The sequence below is a fragment of the Myotis daubentonii genome, chromosome 2 (genome assembly GCF_963259705.1).
Source record: "Myotis daubentonii chromosome 2, mMyoDau2.1, whole genome shotgun sequence".
Taxonomy (NCBI): domain Eukaryota; kingdom Metazoa; phylum Chordata; class Mammalia; order Chiroptera; family Vespertilionidae; genus Myotis; species Myotis daubentonii.
In genome coordinates, this window is record NC_081841.1 from 57,247,716 (window position 1) to 57,256,488 (window position 8,773).

An 8,773-nucleotide genomic window follows, 5' to 3' on the forward strand; every position below is an offset into this window, starting at 1 on the left:
CCAAATCTGCAACGTCTCATTTCTAATTATTACAGCATTTTACCTTCAGCATTTAAACATGTTCAAATCTCTCCCACCTTAAAAAAAAAAAAGTATAGTAAGCAAATAGAACAAATCTGCCCAGAATCTATGTCCAGTTGATTCAACAAAAATTTGTTCGGTGTCTGTTCGTATACTCTTAAAGCTGAGAGGGGGAGTCTGATTAGTTAACAGTGATAGTATAGGGTAGTCTGGACTATGACTCTACTGAAACACATGGTGCCGTGGGAGTACATAGGAGGGGCACCTAGACTAAGTAGAGAATAGGGGAGACCAGGAAGGTCTTCCTGGAGGAGGTGATGCCCCAACTAAATCTTGAAGGAAAATAGGAGTTATTTAGGCAAAGAACAAGAGAAGAGTTAAACCAGGAAGATGATTTAGCATATGCAAAAGCATGGATACTATGGGAGCATAGTACCTTCTGGAAATGGGTAGTAGTCAGGAATGGGGAGCATTAGAGGACTTAGGGTAGGTGAGTAAGATGATGAGATTTAGTAGAGAGACCTCCCTAGCTGTAATGTAGAGGAGGATTTAAAGTGTAAGTCTGAAGCCAGGAGAACAATTCAGATGGAGGAGACCATTTAGTGAAGGAATAGAGGTGAAGCAGTGAGGAACAGAGGCTGGTTTAAGAAGAGAAGTAAAGACATGTGGGGCCAGTGGGTAAGTAAAGAATAGAGTCAAGGAACTAGAAGTATCCATAGACCTAAAGACCAGTCTTCCTGGGAGCGAGGGAGAGAAAGATCTGGAGGGCTGGAATGTCGTGGTCAGAGACAAGGGGCTAAGATTCAGCCCAGTTTCCTTGCCAGTGTGTGGCTACTGGAGTGAGTGGCTATGGTAATGTCATTAGAGTTGAGGAAGGCAAGGAACCAAGAAGCCAGTGGAGGTGAGTCATTAGAGCTCAGGAGGGCAAGGAGCCAAGAGGCCAGGGTGCTGCTGGACTACCTGCATGAACGTTAAAGCCACCTGGTTTTTGCAAAAGAACTGAAGAGAGACAAGAAGATAGTGAGTCAGATGCCATAGTCTTCAAGGAGCGTGGGAAAGGGACCAGGCCATCACGATAGCAAAAACAATAACTAGGACTTAGTGAGGGTTTATGTATTACTTCAACTCCTACTTTAAAAACATCTTAAGCCCTAGCCAGTTTGGCTCAGTGGATAGAGCATCAGCCTGTGGACTGAAGGGTCCTGGGTTCGATTCCAATCAAGGGCACATGCCCGGATTGTGGGCTCGATCCCTAGTCGGGGGCATGCAGGAGGCAGCCAATCAATGATTCAATGATTCTCTCTCATCATTGATGTTTCCATCTCTCCCTCTCCCTTCCTCTCTGAAATCAATAAAAATATTTTAAAAAACATCTTGAGCTCTGTATATTTTATCCTACAACACTGTGAGGTAGAACTATGTGCCCAACACAGTAGCCACTAACCATATGTGGCTGTTGAATTTAAAAATTAAATTTCTCAGATGCACTAGCCACATTTCAAATGCTCAATAGTCATCTATGGCTAATGGCTACTGTATTAGCACAGACATGGGGCATTTCCATCATCACAGAAAGTTCTATTGCATAGTACCGAGAGCCCTCATTTTACAGATGAGCAGATGGCAGTGTGGAAAGGTTAAGTGACCTGCCCGAGGCCAAAGCACTGGCAAGTAAGCTGGGATTGAAATCCAGTTAGTCTGGCACAAACAGCGTTGCCCTTAAGCTGCATGCTACACATATTCTCAATGGAAGGTGAAATAGCTGGCCCTTATAAAGGAAGAGGAATTTATGGTATAGGACTATCTGTGAAAGCACCGATAGTGCCTGCTTAGCAGCAAGTCTTTCTCCCTTATAGGCAAAGTCTGGATTCTGTACAGGTGTCCCCTTCCCATGCATCCAGGGGAGGAATCTCTTTGGTCTAGCCCAGGGGTGGGCAACCCCTGGCACGCGTGCCAAACATGGCACGCCAGTAACTTTTGCTGGCACGCGAAACCCTCTCTTATAATCTTCCATTTACAATTTTTTTCTTAATATCGACTTTTTTATTTTTCAGATAAATTCAGTGTAGGTGCATCTTAGATAAATAAATAATTTTACATAACAAGTTATCTTAAAGACCATAGACATGCTGCCGAAACCGGTTTGGCTCAGTGGATAGAGCGTCGGCCTGCGGACTGAAAGGTCCCAGGTTCGATTCCGGTCAAGGGCATGTACCTGGGTTGCGGGCATATCCCCAGTAGGAGATGTGCAGGAGGCAGCTGATCGATGTTTCTCTCTCATCGATGTTTCTGACTCTCTATCTCTCTCCCTTCCTCTCTGTAAAAAATCAATAAAATATATTAAAAAAAAAAAAAAAAAGACCATAGACATGGATTGATGAGAGAGGGGAAGGGCAATTTCTATGTCTCTGCCTTAACTCTCCCTGCCTTCCTAGATCCAACCAGTGTTTTGGTTTCATTCACATATGCTTATGAATCTTTGTTCTCAGTGATGAATTGTGTTAAGTCTCGTAATAGGAGTAGCCTGACGGATGAAAGTAGTAGCTCGTGCATATCTCTGAAGGTCACGAAATATAAACCTGATGTAAAATCTGTCATCAGTGATACAGCAGCAAAAGTCCCACTGATAATATCAAACGGAGTTATAAAGTTTTCTGTCGGACTATCAGTGTACATGTATACATTAAAAAATAAATGTGTTTTTCATCATCATATACTGTTTTTTCACTCGAATGAATTTTATTATTTCTTCAAGGTTCTTCACATAAGCACACCTTAAGAGATATCAAGTAGGCGTAACATGTTCTCAAAAAATGAGGGTTGGCATGCAGAAGAATTTTGAGTCAGAGATTTTGCTGGTTTTGGCACGCACTCACAAAAACGTTGCCCACCCCTGGTCTAGCCAATCACAGTATTTCCATACCCTCGGCCAATAGGACCTTAGGGGGCTCTTGGGAAAGATTTTGTTCTTTTTCAATGGCAAGTCCATACGTGAGACTGGAATAGCTGCAACCATGTGGCAACTGTGAAGAGAGATACCATCAACCTTTGGGGATAGAATAACAGGCAAAGAGGTAAAAAACAAAAAAACTCTCAATGAGTCCTCAGCTTGCTCCAGACCTCCTCATTTGTCTGCTTTAAGCAGGTCTTCTGTTACTTGCTGCTAGATGCATCCTTAACTGAGATCTTTTTAAAAATATATATTTTTATTGATTTCAAAGAGGAAGGGAGAGGGAGAGAGAGAAACATCAATGATGAGAGAGAATCATTATTGATCGGCTGCCTCCTACACATCCCCTACTGGGGATCAAGCCCACAACCCCAGGCATGTGCCCTGACCAGGAATTGAACCGTGACCTCTTGGTTCATAGATTGATGCTCAACCACTGAGCAACGTCGGCTGGGCCTTCACTGAGATCTTGGTGGCGTCCTACTAACTATAGAAATGGAGAGCACAGAGTGGGATGACTGCCCATGATCTCACCACCACTTGTTTTGTGGACTTGGAGGAATAAGAGACATATATCCCTTTAAAGGAAGAGAGTCCTCAGACAAGCAAAGAGGAGCAAGGACAATCTGAATTGAAGGTGGCCCAGAGCTTTGTGTAAGGATGGGGGTGGGAAGTACAAGGGTGGTCAGGAAGAGGAAGCACTGGGCTGAGTGGAGAAGGGTAGACGCCCATTGAAGCCTGCCAAGGACGACAGGATGTGAGCAGTGGCGGGGTCAGCTGATCTCAAGGTTCCAAATGAAGTCCTGGAGCTGTCAGAGGCTTACTGTGGCCAACAGACCTACATCTCACAGAGGGACAAGTCGCAGCCCCGGTGGGTGGGCAAAGTCAAACTTCTCTGAATGGTGCCAGCTGTGGTCAGGATCGAGCCTCTCCAAGGAAATTCCCGCCCTCTAACTAGCACTGTAATTACTGCTCTCTCTCTCTCTCTCTCTTTCTCCAGCCAAGCTTTTGGGAAAGTTATTCACGCTCACTGTCTTCCCTCCCTCACCTCCTCAGCACACTGCCAGCTGGCCATTGTCTCTACCAGTCCAATGAAACTGTCTGGCCCATGTCACATATGCCCTCCTAGGTGTCAAGAATGATACCTGGCCGAACCGGTTTGGCTCAGTGGATAGAGCGTCGGCCTGCGGACTGAGGGGTCCCGGGTTCGATTCCGGACAAGGGCATGTACCTTGGTTGCGGGCACATCCCCAGTGGGGGGCGTACAAGAGGCAGCTGATCAATGTTTCTCTCTCATCGATGTTTCTAACTCTGTATGCCTCTCCCTTCTTCTCTGTAAAAAATCAATAAAATATATTAAAAAATCACTGCATTCATTAGTAAAAAAAAAAGAATGATGCCTGCCCCAGTCCTTCTCTTGATGAACTCTCACCAATACTCCCTACTGTCAGCCACTCCTGAGTAAGTTCTGCCTCCGTTGGTTTTCATGATTCCTCTCTCCTGGTCTTCCTCCCACCTCTCAGGGTGCTCCTTCTCAGTCTCCCGTCTTCACAGGCGATTCTTCCTGTGTTATCTTATAAAGCAATGTAATATGGTGGTTAAAACCATGGCCTCTGGTGTCAGCCCACCCGGGTTCAAATCCCTGCCCTACCACTTGGTTGCTGTATGACATCCAAACCCCTATCAAGATGTAGGTCATATCCTCAACACCCCAACTCCCCCAGGAGAGCCACTGTTCTGATTTTCTTCACAGTGGATTACTTTTGTCTGTTTGAGAATTCATATAAATGGAATAAAACAGGATGTGCTTTTATGTCTGGCTTCCTTTTTTTTAATTTTTATTGTTGAAAGTATTACATATGTTCCCTTTTCCCCCCATTGACCTCTCCTCCACCTCTCCCCCAACCCAGGCCTTCACTACCCTATTGTCTGTGTCTATGGATCATGCATATCTACTTATATAAAAACCATGGGTGGGTTCGTCACATACAGACGAACAGCGAGCAACCAAGCGGAAGGAAGTCAGTCCTACAGGGGTTGTCTTGGCCATGGGTCCTCAAACTTTTTAAACAGGGGGTCAGTTCACTGTCCCTCAGACCGTTGGAGGGCCAGACTATAGTTTAAAAAAAAACTATGAACAAATTCCTATGAACACTGCACATATCTTATTTTGAAGTAAAAAAACAAAACGGGAACAAATACAATATTTGTATTTGCATGTGGCCCGCGGGCCGTAGTTTGAGGAACCCTGGTCTTGGCAATGGCCGCGCCCTCCCTCAAGCTGTTTCCAGGATCTGTTTCCTGTAAGGGCGGAGTTTGAGGCAGGAACCCACTCTGGGAGCGTGGAGGCAGATCTTTCTAAAGTGTGCCGCGCCAGCACTGGGGTGAACCTGAGTGGGGCGGCTGAAAGGCTTAGAAAAGACAGACAAGAGAATGAAAGCCGGGTCTCAGTGGGACACTGCTTCTCTGAGAGACAGCGACCACGCCCACAGCCATGCCTTTTTAGCAGATGCTACGAGGCAAAGTAAGGGCATGACCAAGATGTTTACAACCATCTCCTGGGTTTCAATCCTACTCAACTACATGCACCTGAACTCTATCAAGCCTACATCACTCAAGCACATGGGGCCACATGTTCAGACCATAGGTTCAAGCTTACAACTACAGCTGTTGGCTATAATTGTGCTGGGAGGGGCCTGCCCTCCAAGCTGGGATTTGCACGTGGCAATGAGAGGACTGTGCCCTCTCATCAGTCCAAGGCTTGAACCTGTCCAAAACACTGTAGCGGCTCCCCACAATAAAGTTTTAATTCTGTTTCTTTGTTACTAATGTTGTGGCCCCACCCCATAACAAAGAGACAAAGGAAAATTTCCCCATCGAATTTCTGAATAGTATTATTTCTTCGGGAATGCTGTGTCATAAATTAAAATTGAAAGTGGGTACAATCGTCATGCTACTGAGAAATCTCAATAGTAAATGGGGTATTTGTAATGGTACCAGATTTATTATCAAAAGATTATGACCTAACATTATCGAAGCTGAAGTATTAACAGGATCTGCAGAGGGAGAGGCTGTTCTGATTCCAAGAATTAATTTGTCCCCATCTGACACTGGCCTCCCATTTAAATTGATTCGACGACGGTTTCCCGTGATGCCAGCATTTGTGATGACTATTAATAAATCACAAGGACAAACTCTAGACAGAGTAGGCATGTCCTACCTGAACCTGTTTTTGCACATGGTCAGTTATATGTTGCTTTCTCTCGAGTTTGAAGAGCATGTGATATTACAGTTAAAGTTCTAAGTACTTCATCACAAGGGAAATTAGTCAAGCACTCTGAAAGTGTTTTCACTCTTAATGTGGTGTACAGGGAGATATTAGAATAAGTTTAATCACTTTATCAGTCATTGTTTGCATCACTGTTGTTTTTATATCATGTTTTTGTTGTTTTTATATCATGCCTCTGTTGTTGTTATATCCTTTTGTTACTGTTTATTTATTAATAAATTTATATATTATTTTCATATACATTTTACTAATTTCCTTTCATCTCTCACACTTCTATTATAGAGAAAGGGCAAATAGCAATATTAAAATATCTCCGCTAATTAATTCCCTTTTTTAAAAAATATATTTTATTGATTTTTTACAGAGAGGAAGGGAGGAGGATAGAGAGTTTGAAACATTGATGAGAGAGAAACATTGATCAGTTGCCTCCTGCACACTCCCCACTGGGGATGTGCCCGAAACCAAGATACATGCCCTTGACCGGAATGGAACCCGGGACCTTTGAGTCTGCATGCCGATGCTCTATCCACTGAGCCAAACCAGTTAGGGCAGTTTTTTAATCTACTTATCTACTGATGGGCACTTAGGCTGTTTCCAAATCTTAGCTGTTGTAAATTGCCCTGTTATGAACATAGGGGTGCATATATTCTTTCTGATGATTGTTTCTGAATTCTTGTTTTTAAATTCCTAGAAGTGGAATCACTGTGTCAAATGGGAGTTCCATTTTTAATTTTTTGACGAAACTCCAAACTGTTTTCCACAGAGCCTGCAGTTTGCATTCCCACCAGCAGTGCATGAGGGTTCTTTTTTCTCCACATCCTCACCAACTCATGTCTTTGGTGATTTGTTGATGATAGTCATTCTAACAAGTGTGAGGTCATACCTCATTGTCCTTTTGATTTGCAACTCTCTGATGATTAGTGACTTTGAGCACTTGTGTCTGGCTTCTTTTACTCACCGTGTTTTGGGATTCATCCATGTTGTTGTGTGTATCCATTGTTCATTTATATTTTACTAGAGGCCCCGTGCATGAATTCGTGCACCAGTGGGGCCTCTCGGCCTGGCTTGCGGGATTGGGTTGAAACCAGCTCTCTGAAATCCCCCAAGGGGCCCCAGATTGTGAGAGGGTGCAGGCCAGGCTGAGGGACCCCACCGGTGCACAATCAGGGCCAGGGAAGGACGTGGGAGGTTGGCCAGCTGGGGAGGGACCGCGGGAGGGCTCCAGGTGTGTCTGGCCCAACTTGCTCAGTCCTGATTGACTGGACCCCAGCAGCAAGCTAACCTACCGGTTGGAGTTTCTGCCCCCTGGTGGTCAGAGCACGTCATAGTAAGCAGTTGGACGGCCTTAGCATATTATTTGCATATTATGCTTTGATTGGTTGAACGGCCTACCAGACTACCGGACACTTAGTGTATTAGGCTTTTATTATATAGGATTACTAAGTGGTATCCCATTGTAAAGATATACCACAATTTGTTTATCCTTTCTTTCTTTCTTTTTTTTTTTTTTAATATATTTTATTGACCCTTTACAGAGAGGAAGAGAGAGAGATAGAGAGTTAGAAACATCGATGAGAGAGAAACATCGATCAGCCGCCTCCCGCACATCCCCCACTGAGGAAGTGCCCACAACCCAGGTACATGCCCTTGACCGGAATCAAACCCGGGACCTTTCAGTCCGCAGGCCGAAGCTCTATCCACTGAGCCAAACCGGTTTCGGCCTTTCTTTTTTTTAAATCCTCACCTGAGGGTATGTTTTTTTTTAGTTGATTTTGAGAGAGGAAGAGAGAGAAAGAGAGACACATTCACTTGAGAGAAAAACATCACATTGATAAGTTGCCTTCCATATGCACCCCACTGGGGATTGAAACTACAATCTAAGTATGTACCCTAAATTGCACCCCCAACATTTTGGTGTATGGGCTTCATCCAAATGAGCCACCCAATGAGGCTATCCTCTTTTTCCTTAATGATAGACACCAAGGCTGTAGCCAGTTTTGGGCTATTATGAAGAAAATGCTATGAACATTCTTCTTCCAATCTTTGTGTGAATATACAGGGGTAGGCAAAAGCAGGTTTACAGTTGTTCATATGGAAAAAGACATGCAAGTTATGATTATTATAGTAGCTTTATTAACTCTGTTTCACATACTCACAACTGTAAATCTACTTTTGCTCACACCTGTATGTTTTTATTTGTCTTGAATAACTAAGAATATAATTGCTGGTTCATAGGGCAGGTATATGCTTAGTTTTATAAGTTACTGCTATATATTATTCCGAATAGATAGTACATTTTACATTCCCAACACTGTATGAGAGTTCCAGTTGCTCTACATTCTTTTTTTTTTTTAAACATAATTTTATTGATTTCAGAGAGAAAGGGAGAGATAGAAACATCAGTGATGAGAGATAATCATTGATCAGTTGCCTCTTGCATGCCCCCCGCCCCCAACTGGGGATCGAGCCTGGGACCTTTCAATCCATAGGCTGACACTCTATCCATTGAGCCA